Source organism: Emydura macquarii, unplaced genomic scaffold (genome assembly GCF_026122565.2).
Source record: "Emydura macquarii macquarii isolate MOO-44397 ecotype Brisbane River unplaced genomic scaffold, CSIRO-AGI_Emac_v2 contig_1790, whole genome shotgun sequence".
In the NCBI taxonomy this organism is placed as follows: Eukaryota; Metazoa; Chordata; order Testudines; family Chelidae; genus Emydura; species Emydura macquarii.
The window spans coordinates 10,496,111-10,511,544 of NW_027131927.1; the positions used below are offsets into that span (position 1 = coordinate 10,496,111).

The 15,434-nt window shown below is 41.9% G+C and overlaps 1 long non-coding RNA gene across 1 annotated transcript; it reads left to right on the forward strand.

Annotated features, from left to right (window-relative positions):
* Positions 1 to 869: 869 nt before the first annotated feature.
* LOC137159147 (uncharacterized) lies at positions 870 to 4,716 on the forward strand. Its single transcript, XR_010921548.1, has 2 exons — positions 870 to 1,006; positions 1,745 to 4,716. It is a non-coding gene; the product is annotated as an uncharacterized lncRNA (long non-coding RNA).
* Positions 4,717 to 15,434: the final 10,718 nt, after the last annotated feature.

Below are 15,434 nucleotides of genomic sequence, written 5' to 3' on the forward strand. Positions count from 1 at the left end.
ATAGACGTTAAGAGGCAGATTTTTAAAAGCACTCAGCACCCAATAGATCACACTGTAAAATGGTCTGAGCAATTTTGAAAATCTGTCTGCTTAAACAAAATAGGTGCTGAGCAGTGATGATGCTTTGTGAGAGTTAGTTAATATTGTCAAAGCTCTTTGGGATCTTTTTATGGAAGACAGTACAGAAATGCAAAATATAATCAGAAATATTAGAATCAATCAAATCAAATTAAATCAAAATATCAGAGAAGGATTTGTTCAGTTAGAGAAGATAGTGCTCCCCAACAAAAATTACTATGATGCTTACTTTATTATTATTATTATCATTATTAGTGTTACTGTAGCACCAAGGAGCCTTAGTCATGGACCAGTCATGTACTAAGTCCTGTACAAACAAAGTGTTGCACATGAAGAATGAGTATCCTTTTCCTACCCTAAAATGTTTCTGTACTGGCATGGTGGAGTGAGTGATACCTGCAATACAAAGCATTTTGGACACACTGACATCTCTCTCATTTGACCATGGACCAAATGTGGGCTGTGGTATGCTTCAAAGAACCCGAATGTTGGACCTGAACAAATGAAACGTAGGGACAGTTAAAATGTCCTGGGATCCCTTTCTCTAGTGTGACAGGTGCTACCGGAGGGTAGTAGAAGGACGCTATGTTAGCCCAAGACTGAACAAAGCCCTGTTCCCCTAGCAGCTGCCCAAGGTTTCCTTCAAGCTGATTAGGGCCAGCTGAGGCCACGGTCAGCTGAAACCAATTAGGGTCAGCTGAGGTCAGGATCAGCTGAGACCAATTAAGGGCTGCCTGGGAGCAGATAAAAGCTCCCTGCCAGCCAGGCAGGGGTCACCTGGAATCTGGAGAGTTTGGAGGTTTGGAGTTTTTGGGAGAGTTTGAAGAGTGTGGAGAACGGGGGGCAGGAGAACTGCAAGCGGCAGGAGCCAGAGAAATGCAGGGGGTTTGGCCATTGGAGTGGCCACTTAGCCCTGACGGAAACCAGGGTAGGGAAGCAGCCCAGAGGGAAGATTTTCATAGTGCATTATAGCAGCAGCCAGCCACTGCTGTCAGCCAGGGTCTCTGGGCTGGTGTCTGAAAAAGAGGGCGGGCTCGGACACCCCCTACCCCACTGCAGAATTTAAGGTCCCAAGGACACTACTCGGCCAGTGAAGGCGTGAAGGGAGACGGGACAGAAGCAAGACGGCCGCCATTTTAGGACTGGTGGGAGCCCCGGGTGGCCATTTTGTGTCCACCGCACCAAAAGAAGCACTCGGCCCACAGGAGCACGAAGGCCACCTTACCACACTAGGTTAATTCACTCTTTCTATAGCTTCAGCTTCATGCTTCTTTATTGCTGAGATTAATGGTTTTCAAGCGCTGAAAGAGAGGGGGGGCGCCAAATGGTGTGGAGCATGGGGATCTTTGGGGCTAAGACAAGTGACGGCCCTTGAAATGAGGGACATTGGCGAGATGGAAGAGCTGGGATAACAGGCACTATATAAACTTAGGGCCTGATTTCCAAGAGAGCCCAGCACCCAGCAGCTCCTTAGTAGGGGTGCAAGGTGTAGTCCAGTAGTCACCCAGGCCTCAGTTATTCCCACAGATGTACTCACGCACACCTGTGCATTTCAGATAACATTCCCTCTCTTGCGGTCTGGTTTACTCAGCCATCACACAAAATAAACACAGGGCTCCTTTGCTCTTTCCAGGCTCAAACCATTTCTCTGTTCCCTTCTCCACAGCTCTCCTTCTAGGGGCTGCACTTGAATCCTGCTGTGCTTCCCCCAGCCTATGTCATCCTGGCTCTCCCCTGCCAGAACCTGTTTAATGCAGGAACTGCACGGGCTGATAGCCCAACGCATAGAAGGTATGGAGTCCAGGTGGCTAACATGTAACATGTGGCCACCTAACCCAGTCCCAGCACAGTCCGTGGACCTTGACGCTTGACGGGTCCAGCTCACCCTGTGACAGCACCTACGTGATGTGGCCAGATTCTCCAAAGGGCTGAAGTCAATGAGAGCAGCTGGATCCTGAGGACCTTTGAAAAACAGGCCTGTACGGTACTGTTACCAGCCCCCAACCGTTCTGCATTTCTACATTGTCACTTCCCTAGCCTGAATCCTAATTTGCTCCTTTCTTGGGGCCCACAGTAAAACCTAAAACTGCTGGCTGTGCAGAGCGAACTGGTATTGAATCTCATTTACCTCCTTCCTTCTGATCAATCCAGACTCAGAGAGAGAAGGAGTATGGATCTTGGCCAAGAGACGCAAAAATACTGAATGTACTTGCGTGTAAGAAAGTGTTGAATGTTCCAGCCCGGCCGATTCTACACAGATTAGGAGTTGGAAATTGGGGCAGGTGATGAAATGATCTCACAGAAGATAAAGGAGAAAGACCTGGTCTGATAACAGGGGAGTGAAAGAATGACAGTAACTAGCACAATGGAAAAAGTGAAATGTTCTTCACTCAGCGAAGAGCAGCCCTGCCAGGTTACCCATGCCATTACAGACTGCAAGGGGAGTCTTGGCCCTCTACAGGTCAATGGCAGTTTTGCCCTGGACTTCAGTGGGGTCAGGAGTTCAACTTCCATTTCTTTTTCTATCATGAGCTTCATTTCAATAACTGACTTTAAAAAAAATGCAACATTTTTCTTTCTTAAAACTATTTTAAACGAAGAGGTTTGTTTATGCAGGTTTCCTGCCTCTTCGTGGCTAACTTGTCATTAACTTTACTTCAGAGGAAACCATTATCATAAATAGTAGGCTTCAGCTATGATTTCCGAACCACGTTATCTGCTGAGGCCTCTGCTACTGACTTCCATCAAAACACAGCCTCCCACCTGGCGGCTGGTGGGGGTGGTGTATCACAGCTTTTGTTCTGCACCATATAATTAAACTACATTGAATTTTATCAGAAGCCCTGTCATCGGAGGGATCTGACATTGTTCTGTCTGTCTAGGACCCCCTCAGAGGGGTTGGGGGCAGAGAGAGAAAAGGGAACTTTATTAGGTTTAGGAGGATCCATGCCACCAGTCAAAGCAATATGCAGCAATGCCTTCTCCTGATGAATCACAACAGTAATTCTTGGTGGGGTTGCTAGCAATTTATCAAGAATGTCCTGTCAGTGTGTTTACTTCTGGGAGGTTGGTGTCAATAGAGTCCCCTGAGCACGATGAAGTGTGTGTTCTGGTGTCAGGCTCGTTAGGCCTTTTATTTAACTGGGTAATTCCATCTGGGTCCCGCATGTTGCCTTTATTACACTGAGCGTGCTGCAAGCTGACTGGCATATTCCGGAGGCAGTAATTGCTAGATGAGGTAATTAAAGCTGGTAATGAACTTCTTTTTCACAAGCTCTTATAATGAGATGCTAGTCAAGAGACTTTAAATTAGAAAAGAATAAGAGGAGAAGGGGGGACAGACAAGTGATGAGGGACATAGAATAGGAAAGCAGAATCAAAGAGAAAATGGAGCCTGTGAGAAAGGAAATGGAGGCTAGAATCAATATAAAGAAGAAGGAGCTGATGAAAGGAAGTAAGAAGTCATAGACAAAAAGAGAGTTTTTCTATAGAATAGAAGTAAAGGTCAAAAATAACTCACCCCACTTGCTTTCTTCCCACTTTCTCCAAATTCCATAGGATAAAGCACATAGAAAAATCTTGGGATAAGACTATTTAATTGTCCTATAAACCAAACTATCCTGACTGAATGATTAGGAGTTAGGCCCTCAGTGAATAGGAATGAGGGATGAATTATTCATAATATCTGAATGGCATTATTTAACTGATTATAATTATACAACAAATTAGAAATTTGTTTAATGTAAATTTGCCCAAGGCACCATTTCACAAATTTCTTGCAAATCTGGTTACTGTTAAACTTTAATTGCTGTGACAATATCAAACAGTTCTTTGTGCTCCCAACTCTTTTCCTAGTCACTGGGTGCTCTCAAGGAGCTTTGTTAACAAAAATAAATAAATAAATAAAAGCCATAAGAAAACCATCTATTCAGGCTTATTTGCATAGATGTAAGGAACATAATTCATAGTGTATCTAGCTCATCATAACCCCCAGAATTTAGAGAATGGCTGTATTTCCTGACATGTCTACAGTACTTGCAGTTTGAATATAAACATTTCTTGCTTTTAATGCTGACTTTGGCAATCTATGTCATATCCCAAGATGCCTTTAGATAAAGGTCTTCTTATCAGCTGGGTTAAACTTTGTTGTTAAGAGCCAGGTGTAACTGCTGGCTTACCTGCAGGATAAATGTAAAGAAGAAGCTGAAATAATAGCAATAGCACCCAAAACACTTGAGAAGAAGCTAAACCCTGGGGCCAAGGGATTTCAAATGCAGGAGCTAGGTTTGGATTGGTGTAGTTGTTTTTAGCCCCATGCTGTGGGATGGGGTGCGTTAACTCCATGCTGGGCCATCAGGGGTATTACTGAGCTGCTATGGAATCATTTAGCCCCATCCTGCTACAGCTGCACTTGCTGTCAGCAGCCCAGAGAGCAGCTGGGAAGAGGGCAATTTAGAAGATTGCTGGGCTGGAGGAGAATACACCTCCTAGTCTTGCTTTCTGAGGGAAAAGTCAACTGAACCCTAACCCCCTCCTCAGGCTGCTAATGGCCGGAGTTTCTCTGGCAAAAGGTAGGCCTGGCACAGGACTTCTGTGTTTGTTTTCTCCATTGGACCATTTCTTTGCTTTTCTTCAAAAGACTGATTGAGGCCTTCTGTGCTACCTGGGGCTGGCCTGAAGGGTGTAATGAGATGGCTGTGGGTAACCTCTGCTAGGGGTGGGAAGGAACTGCCTCAATAAACGCCTCTGGACTTGACTTTGCCCAGCAATCTGTCCTGAACCTGGAGGCAATCACAGCAGGAGAGAGATGCTGGAAAGGGAGAGGAACTCAGAGACGGGGAGCAGAATGGGAGACCTAGCCTGAAGAAGCAGCTTGGCGTACAGCTGAAGAAATTCTGGAGAGTGAGCTTCTAGGGTCAGGTTTGGTGCTGTGAACAAGGACAGTGTGTCCTGTCATTGGGTTCCTCCAGTGTTCATCGAAAGAGGGGTTAACCAATTTCTCCTCCCAACTAGAACAACATCCTAGACCCCAAATTATGGCTAGTCACTGGGGTCAGGATTCTCACTGAAGCTATAATCCCCTTGTTTTTAAACTGGATACTTTCTCAAGAACATTTCTCTTTCCAAATTAATCTCTGCTCCATCCTTCACAATATGTACAGCTCTTGGCCCAAATTTTCCAGAGAGGATGACTATGTGTGTGTTGATTTTTTTGATTGCCTGACTTGAGAACCTTAAAGGGATCTGATTTTTACAAGGTGGGATTTTCTGCAAATCAGGCCTCCTTTTTGGTGTCCCCAAGTTGGACACCCAAAATCACTAGTCTTTTGAAAGTCTGGTTTTATAGTTTTTACAATTAGTCTTTCTTCATAACATGTTCCACCCCCTATGTGGGGAGAAATGCACTGCATAGTTCAAAAGTGACCTTTTTTTTTTTTTTTTTTTGGCCCAAATTTTAAGAAGTGCCTTTCTTAGAGTTAAACTCATAAAATGCTCCATGCAAACAAGTTGGGTTTGCAGAATTATGTATATGTTTAAATGCTTGAGTTTGCATGCATCAGGCATTATGTATCTATATCTAATCATGTATACTTTTTTTTTTTTTTTAATTAGCACTTTGCTTGTTTTTTAATAACAAGATCTACTGATGTTTTCCATCCCTTCATATGGACAATATGCCTCAAGGTCTCGTTGCAATTTCCTAAGACTGTCAAGCTTTGTGCAAATGATTTTATAGCCAAATTCTGTTTATGGACAAGTGATCAGTGAAATCAATGGGAGTTCTATATACACGTCCATTTTTTGTTTCATGGTTTGCATTCTGCATATTACATTTAACTCTTTTGCTTACAGTCACTCAAACTATCATTCCCTGGTTTCACATTCTCTATAGATTATTGCATGAGTCCCTGATCTATCCGCCTGAATCTTAATCTAGCTGCATTTTTCCCAAACACAAGAGTTTCGCGGGGAGACAGAATCATTCTCATGAATTAGCTGAGTGCCTAACCATTAGGTTATTGGCTGAAATTTGTCCTAGTTCACTAATAACCAAAAGAGTCTGCTATTGTGTGACTGCTGTTTAGTAGCCTTTAAGAAAGGAATTGTTGAAAGAAGACAAAACCCACCAAAAGTGGCACTAATTAGTGTCTTCATTGGCAATAACTACCAAAAGCCCAAGAACTTCAGAAAAAGGAGAAAGCATTGCATCCAAGGATAAGAGAATTCTATGTGATTACAAGGTCTGGGATAACAAATTGACTTGGCACTGCGTGGAAGCTCGTCTTGTTACAACCCATACTTTACCGGTTCTGTAGATAAGCAGTAGAGCTGTGTGACACATGGGTTTTTCATTTCCAGAGGAGGTGGGAGTTTTCAATTTTGAAATTTCTTCTTTTCTGGAGTGGCTCAAAAACAATTGGAAATTTCCCAAAAATTGAAGTTCCCCCTGAAATCGCAGTTTAGGTCGAGTGAAATGTTTTGTTCTGGTTTTTACTTTTTTTTCCTATTTTATATTCTATAATATACAATTAAATTGTTTCAAAATGGAAAATCAAAATGTTCTGTTTTGAAAAGGTCAAAATGAAACACTGCAACTGTATCAAAATTATTTTGTCCAGTTTTTGTTTTGAAATGAATTTCCATCTAAGGTGGCACATTTTAGTGAAAAATTTTGCTGTCATCCAATCAACATTTTCCGATGGAAAAACATTCCAGTTGAAAATTTCTGATCAGTTCTAATAAACAAAGAAATAAAATTTCCAATGCTGCTAACCAGGAGGTTTTGTTTAAAGAAAATCCACTACATTTTAAAAAAACATCTGATAGTTGGGGACCATTTTTTATGCAAAGCACATTCGATATATTTTCTCACTGAGAGATCCGCACCTGTGACTAGAAGAGCAGAAAACCATGTTGGCAATTTAAAGAAAAGCTGGCATTGAAATTAGAGAATGTATGGAAAAGGGACACACACACACACGGTTGTACTACATTCTGCACACAGCATTTTGCTTTCTGGATAGGACAGCATGTTAATCAAGAGAACCAACTGATATAGCCAATTTTGATATGGAAAATGTTTGTAGGACAACCAGATTCTTTCAAAGTCTCTGACTGTCATGTTTGATTTGACTTGATAAAACGTCTGCAGATAGCTTCATGGTTCTTCAAAAATTCAAAATACCCCCCTCCTCCCTCTCCACACACCTGCTCCTCACATCTGGGTTTGTGGAAAGGTAACAGCTAAGGGCAGGTGCTCAAGCAAATAAATCAATATCTATATTAAAAGGAAAGGTCACTATCTTCTAGGCCACAAAATACACATCTCTCTCATTACTTTGTTTTACCCATGAGATTATTAATCCCCATGGGGCTCTGCATGGCTGCTTGGATCCAATGGTGTGTCAGGTACTGCAGGGGCCCAAATGGTCATCTTTTAAGATACTTTTCAAATAATTTCTTCCCTTAAGCAATGTGCCAGTTAAACACAACAGAAAGACCTTAACATGCTTTGTACAGCAGCAAAGAAGTCCAGGAAAAAGTCATTTTGAGAAATACTGATGAACAGAAATATTTGAGCCAAAGGTTGCTTGTGAGATCTAGTACATGTAACAATGCAGCCTTACTCACAGAGCCCTCTCATCCTCTCAGCACTGCTAGGTATACTTTGCACAGTGGGCATACAGACCTATTGGACTGCTTTGATAAGAGTCTCAAAGTTTGTTTTGATTTTTCTTTAAATATATAAAACAACTTCTTACTTTCTTGTTTCACGTATAACTACACAGCTCAAGCTTCGCAATCTTAATTGACTGGGACTCAGGTTTTAGTCCTGACTCTGTCAACAGTTCTGCTGGGTAACCTTGGGCAAATGACTGTCTCACTCTGTGCCTCAGTTTCCCCACCTGTGCAATGGGGATAATGATACTGCCCTCCTTTCTAAAGCACTTTGACATCTACCGTTGAAAGTGCTAGATAAGAGCTAGGGTTTACTGTTGTTACAATTACTTGCATTTCTTGAGAGCACAGATAACAGTCCATCTTACCCACAATTACTAACTGGTCTTGCCAGCCCTAAGTGTCCAAATATTGCCAGTCTGACTTCAAAACACATCCTGATCTCTTCTAAAAATAAAAAGATACATCCAATTGTTTTTAGCCTGCATTCTGTCATTTTAGCCTATAGGGTGAGGCTATCCATCCTAAACTTGTATGTGATTATGTAAGGATCAAACATCAATGTTAGATCCACACCAAATTCACATATACAAGTGTGTGTCTCCCTTCTGCTTCTAGGAAGGTGACTCCAGTTCTGTCTCCTTATTCTTGGGGCGGGAGCTGTTGTTCTTTTCCTCTTTGTACCCCTCTTGTTTTACTCTCCTCTGTACCATAGCCTCCCACCCCACTCTTTCTCATTTTATGTTCCCACACTACCTTCTGAGTCTGATATTTTCCCTTCCTTTCTCTTCAGTCTCGTACTCCCCGTATTTGCAATCTCTACAGTCCTCAATCTGCCTCTCTCTATTGACCTTCCCGGCTTCCAGTCTGAGCTGCAAACCACTGGGATAATCCTCTTCACTGAAGGCAGGTTGGGTTTTCTCTGGTTAGACACAGTGAGAGAAAGCGGCCATCTTTGGTGAGGACAGACTGGAAATGGCTGAAGTTTTATTTGAGGGCAGCCTGTGTGATGAGAACCATGCTCAGATGTTAGACAGATGGGCTATGCAACCACTAGGCTACTAGGCACTGCAGGAGTCTGCTACCAGGTGAGGCGAAAGAAAACTGGTGGGAAAGAGAAGGGTACATAAGAGTTGTGATTAATTTTGTGACAGGTTCAAACCTATAATGGAAGCAGTTGGTAGATCTTTAAAATGGTGCACTTTGTTTGCAGCTCTGCCTTCTGCTTGCATACCTCTATCCGAACTAACAGTGTGTTTTCTTGGCTGAAAATACATCCATATCTATGCATTTTTATTAGAGCTGACATTTTGTCATTCCAGCGCGTCATTCTGCTACAACGCATTATCCAACACAACAAGGAGGCCTGCTGAAATGAAATGTCAGCCCCGCACCAGAATTTTTAAAGAGAGACGCTCCTGACCAGCAGGGAAAACAGCTTTAGCTAATATCCTTGTTTTGCTAAATGAAATGAAGATACGTGTTGCCATGAATCACTCATTTGCCAACCATAGCTAGACTTATCGTAACCGAATTTTCCTCCAGATCATTTAGTTTCAGCACTATAAAATCAACATGGAACAATTATTAAAGAATTTCACATTTACTCATCATTTTGTCACCTGTGAAAATTAACAGAAGCGGGGTGCTGTCCTTGAAAGTTGCATAATGAGCATATGAATTTAACCAGACAGTAAAGTAATTGCATTCCATAATTCTCAGCATTTGTATTAGGAAGCTGAAGTGAGGCTGACATCTTCATTCAAGAATTACCATGTTGCCATTGCTGGGTATATTTCAGTCACTGAAGGGAACCACAGACTGCTGTAGGCAGCATGCTCTAGTGACTATGCACTGGGCTGGAACTCAGGAGAACTCTTTTCTATTCCTGGTTCTGACTCTGTTTCCCCTCCTTTTTGTCTGTCTTGTCTATTGCCTGGAGCTGGCTGTAACTCTTCAAATGAAACTTTCCCACTGAAAAATATAGTACGGTTGAAATAGAAATGTTTCACAAAATCAATTTCATTGTACTGAAATTTTAAAATTTTCAGCAACTCTTTTCCTTTTTGGATTTTCATTTCACTTTTGAATCGTTTTGTCAAAAAATTGCAGCTTTGCACAAAATAAAACTGGATTTTTTTTCAACCAGGTCTGTCTGGTGTGTAAGCTCCTTGGAGTAGGCAGTCTCTCACTATTTGCACAATTTTATGCATAGTGAGGCCCTGATCTGCGCTAGGAATTATTTCGGGAAAGTTCTTTGGCCTGTGTTCTACAGGGGGTCAGGCTAGATGATCTAATCTGTCAATGGTGGCTTCTAAGGCCAAACTGCAAAACAAATAATAACAATACAAGTGGGAAGGCCAGGAGAAATCTGGGATGGCTAGCCACAAAGGTGAATGGGAAAATATTCAACATTGTCATGTAGTTCACACAACCTGCCTAACTGAGACTGCAGGAAGTTCCACTAGCTCACTGATATTTGAAGGCCTCCAGAAAAATTAAGCTTGAGACCCTCTGTTCTGTGGGGCAAGCTTGATCTTCATTTGTAGCAAAGCCTAATTTTTTTATTTTTTTTTGAGTCCCCCACCCCATCTCAATTCCAGTTAGATGTTCAAAACAGCCTGGCTCCCAATTAGACACTTAAACAAAGTGCCCAGATGCTATCAAAAGGAGCTAATGGGCTCTGACCCCCTTTGAACATCTAGCCATGTTATTTAGGTGCCTAAATGAGAATTAGGTGCGTCTGAAGATCCAGTCAGCTATTTTGGTGTGCAAATGGGAGCAGTTGGATGCTGAGCTTTTTGAACATTTGGCCGTTGTGTCTATGAGACTGGCCCAGGTGTCGACTGGTAAGTCTACAGCAGTTTAAGATACATCTTTACATGTGAGCCTCTCATTGTCTTCTTCACACTCAGATTCAATCCAGTCCCTCTTATATGACTTGGTTTGATAGTCCATTCACTTTAAACAATTTAAGTTTTAATACTCAGTCTGCTGCAGAAGTCTGTAGTGAAAATACATAGCTGGACTCTAGAAATGGATGGGAGGGAAAGCTCAAAGTCATGGCAGTTGGGAAAGAGGGCAGTCATTTGGGGCTTGTCATATGTGAATTTACATAGTTTGGGAATGCAGGATAAGCAGATTAACTGTGTCACGGCTGAAAATTTTAACAGAAACATCCAGCTAATGTTGATATTTAAGTTGTTGTTAGATGTCAGAAATAACACAGGTGATGAGCTGGGAAGGTCTCGTCCCACTCAGAACTATTGTTTCAGTGAGGGAAAACAGCAACTCACAAAGTTCATGTATGGAAGGTTTTCCTTGCAAACATAAAGGCGAGAAATTTCCTTTTAATGAATGCTTAGATTCTGCAGCACAATTTTGTGGCAAGGAGACTATGCAGCTGTTTCAATGGCTGTGGAGTGCATAGGGTACATACCCTTCTTACGGTAGTGCTTAGGTGTGTGGATGCTAAATTCCTGGATGTGATTTTTATATTTTTTATATTTTTTGAGCCTAGCCCTGTCAGACAATGGGCAGTGGCGTGTACACAACACATCATGGTTTTCTGTGACCTCTGAAATCTTGAGGTAAAAACAACATTTTGGATAACTTATCACAGCATGGTTGTGAGATGATCAACCTTCAGCTAAGCAGTCATTTCTGTAGGAGATTAGCACTCATACCGTCTGCCGGCACACCCTGTATTCCTGTTTTACTGGCCAGATACTCCGTGTGTAAATCGGTCTGGATCCACTGACCTCGAAGGAGCTAAGTCAATTGACAGTAGGGTGACCAGATGTCTTGATTTTTATAGGGACAGTCCTGATATTCAGGGCTTTGTCTTATACAGGCACCTATAACCCTCCAAAATCTGTCCCGATTTTTCACACTTGTTATCTGGTCACCCTAACTGACAGCAGCCCAGGGACTGGCTGTATATTACTAGAAGGAAAAATATGCCCACTTGCTGCCAGTGCTGAGAACAGCTTCACAGACTGTTTTACTGGTAATCTTCCTTCACTTTTCATCGCTATCCGTGATTGCTCTTCAGGAAGCAGCAGCAAATGGATGTGTCTTAAGTTTTGCACTTAATTTTTGCACTACTTGATGTCTGAATGGGAGTTTCATGGTAGTTGCCCATCTGCCAAGAAGCCCAGTTGCATGTTCTTGCTTCTGTTAACACTGTTCTTCCCAGCTGACCAATTGGAAAGGAAAAAGAAAAAGGCAGTGGTACAATACCAAGCTCCACTGACAAACCAACCTTTCCCATTTGAGATGCCACAATAGAACACTGTCCACAGTACATCTTGCAGGTGCTCAAAATACAAGCACTCCTATTCCACTGGGCTCCCTGGCAACATAAGCAGGAATTCACAGTTCACTGTGCAGATCGTTTTGACAGGATTGTCCCTCTCCTTTCATATGTGCTTTGTTCAGTAGTGAAGTGGTTAACAATGCTGACGAATTATCACAGAGATTCTGCACTAATATCTCATGATCGAGGCAGGTGACACCTCAGGGCTATTGCTTCAGGCTCTCTGCACACACAGATGGACATTGCATCACTTATACTCAGTTCCTGTTTCTTCAGGTTTTCACAGTAATATGGGCTGGATTTCATATTTTTTTAAATGAAAGCTGAGATTCAGAAGCAGGAGAAGGCACCTTTGAAAAGGTGGGGGTACAATGTACACCCATATGCTTTCCCCTCACTCCAATTTAAGCCTTAAATTATTCCAGAGGTTATCTAACGTATCTGGTTCTGGTCTTGGCAGTAGAAAAAGGAGTGACCCTTCGAACAGCCATTGCCTAATCCATTGAGGGATCTGAAGATTAGGATCGAGGGTTTAAGTTAGATCTGGCATTGGACAGGGAATCAGTGCAGTATGTGGGCATTTAGGTGATTTATTACTTCTTGGACAGCAGAAATGGCTTTCTAGGCAATAGGCCTTCGTTTCCATTGACACCATTTGGGTATCTAGGAGGAGAAGCCAAGAAGGGTTGCATTCCACTTTTATGACGGTAGGCCAATCAGTAAGACTTACTCACACATGCAGAAGTGAGGTGTTTACAGGATCAGGGACCTTAAACTGGCTCTAATTCAGGCCAGGGATTATCTTTATGTATGGATATTGCGCAGCACCGAACACAAACACCAATGTCAAATGACAATAATCCCTAGCTCTTTTCATCAAGAGATCTCAAAGCACTTCACAAAGGAGGTCACTATCATTGTCCCCGTTTTTCACATGGGGAAACTGAGGCACCGGGGAGGTGAAATGACTGGACAAAGGACACCCAGCAGACCAGTGGCAGAGCCCAGAATAAAGCTCAGCTCTCCCGAGTAGAGCTGGGCAAATAATGAATTTTTCAGATAATTTTGAATAGTCAGAAATTTCAGGTTGGACCAAAATAGTTTGTTTGAAATTTTTGGCAAATTGAAAAGTGTGTTGTGTATGTTTTAGTTTTTAAGCAGTTAGAGGTTGAACAAAATGTTTTGTTCCAATTTTTTAAAAACTTTTTTGAATATTTTAAATTAAAGGATTTTTTAAAAAAACAATTGGGTTAAATCAACATGAATTTGTCAAAACACCTTGGTATTGCCAAATCTGTATCTTTCGCTGGGGGGAGGGCAGGGGGAGTTTGGCACAAAATATTTCAGCAGGCTTTACTGTGGAGTCCCAGGCCAATGCTCTACCCATTGAGCCACACTATCTATGAGATAGTGCAGTCCTGTACACATTGTGCATTTTCCAACCTTCTTCATAAAAGGCAGTTTGAAAGTTCTAGGGTTTTTTTTTACTAAAAATCTGTTTCATTTACTCTCTAGAACGTTGCCTTCTGCTCCCTAGGAGTAATTGATGGGTTTTGACACACACACAATTTAGAGAAATTTATCAGGAATGAATTCTCATTATCCTTTGGCACTGAATTGTTTTCCTTGACATTTCATAGCTCAGATACCTTTCCTTCTACTGAAGTAACAGAATTAAACATAGTTTAAATTACATGTGGAGAGAATCATCAATACTACACAAACCTGCCCTGTTTCCTCTCCCTTGCTAACTGTAACTTCCGTTTCACGTCTGGCACTGTGACCAGATGCCAGAATATTTTGTTCTTAAAAATCCACTTACATTGGGGCCTGATAGGAAGTCAATAGAAAGACTGCCTTTCATTTATGCTCTGGAGGTATTACCCAGCATACACATCAAGCTATGAAGCATAAAAGACCTATAGAGATGCGAGTTCTGCCAACCCTGTAACATACATGCTGAGGTCAATAGACCTCAATTGTGGAATTGTTACTGTATGCAAAGAGTAACCTTAGACTTAGTTTATATGAAATCATTTAAACTAAGACAACCAAGGAAAATTCTACTTTCCAGGAGCAAGTAATATTTTGATGGGTGAGCAAAACATTTTTTTTTCCTTTTCAGAGGCATCAGATGATACTAGATGGATGTGACAGAATGTACCCCTACGTCTACACCCTGCACACTGTTGTAATAATCTTTGTGCCAAGTATGCCTTGTAAGGCATCATTTGAAAACACAAATTGTCATTATTGTCCTGATAAAATGTGTGTGGCAACATGGGATATGAAGTTGTAAGATTCCACTGAATGGCCTGGGAGTGTGTTGGGGTCACCCTGCAATATAACAAAGCTGGTAAGAGCCAAGGTGTGGCTGGCTGCCTGCAGCACACACAGACAGATAGCTGGGAGTGACTTGCATGCTGGAGGCTGTTTGTGAGCAGTCCAGGCTGGTGGTTACAGAAGCAAAGCATTGTAAAGGACACCCCAGGTTAGAGGACAGCCGTGGCCCATCTTCTCACTGGTCTGGATTGTATCTTGATGTGTCACAGGTGGTGAGTAGAGTTTTTTTTGGTCTGGGATGGCAAATTTTCATTAAACAGTAAAATGAAGAACGAAAATGCATGAATGACAGTGAAGTATCTGACTCCTCTGTCCAAGCTCCATGTGAACTGAACAGAGAATGACAGCTGCCTCCAACAGGCTCCTAAAAATTTAAAGGTGCAGTACATGGAAAAGAAAAATGTAACAGTAAGCTGCATATTCCAGGAAAATATTAAGAAAAGTAGGCGGGTGTCATGCTGTTTGGCGTGGCTCCCGACTGTGAGTGTCTGTCTCAGGGCAGGCTGTCAGAAAACAAGACAGACGCCCGAAGCTGGTGGTGTGTTCTATAATTAGATTTCACCAAGCCGGTGACCAATGTGAACTCCTGGATCACTGTACCAGTCTTACCATGGAGTCACAGTTAGGTTGCCCAGAGAAACTGGAGTTTGTGATTAAATAGTCACTTGAACCTAAAAATCACACATCAGATTGCTTCCAGTCCCAAGAGACCAGTCACTTAAGTCAGATCAACTGGTACTCCAGATCTTACACTCTGGCAGCCAATTCTATAGTAAACCAACTAAAGGTTTATCAGCTAAGAGAAAAGAATAACTGTTATTGATTGGTTAAAAGAGGTAAAATATATGTACAGGTGAGTCACAATCTAATTCCAAATGGTAGCAGAGGCTTCTTCCTTGTTTGATGGATTATTTTGTTACAGGGGTATATACAATGTAAACATTTGCTACTATATTCTAATGGGATACAAATAAGTAAAAACAATGCCAGTAATGTCCCATTAGTTTTCATGCAG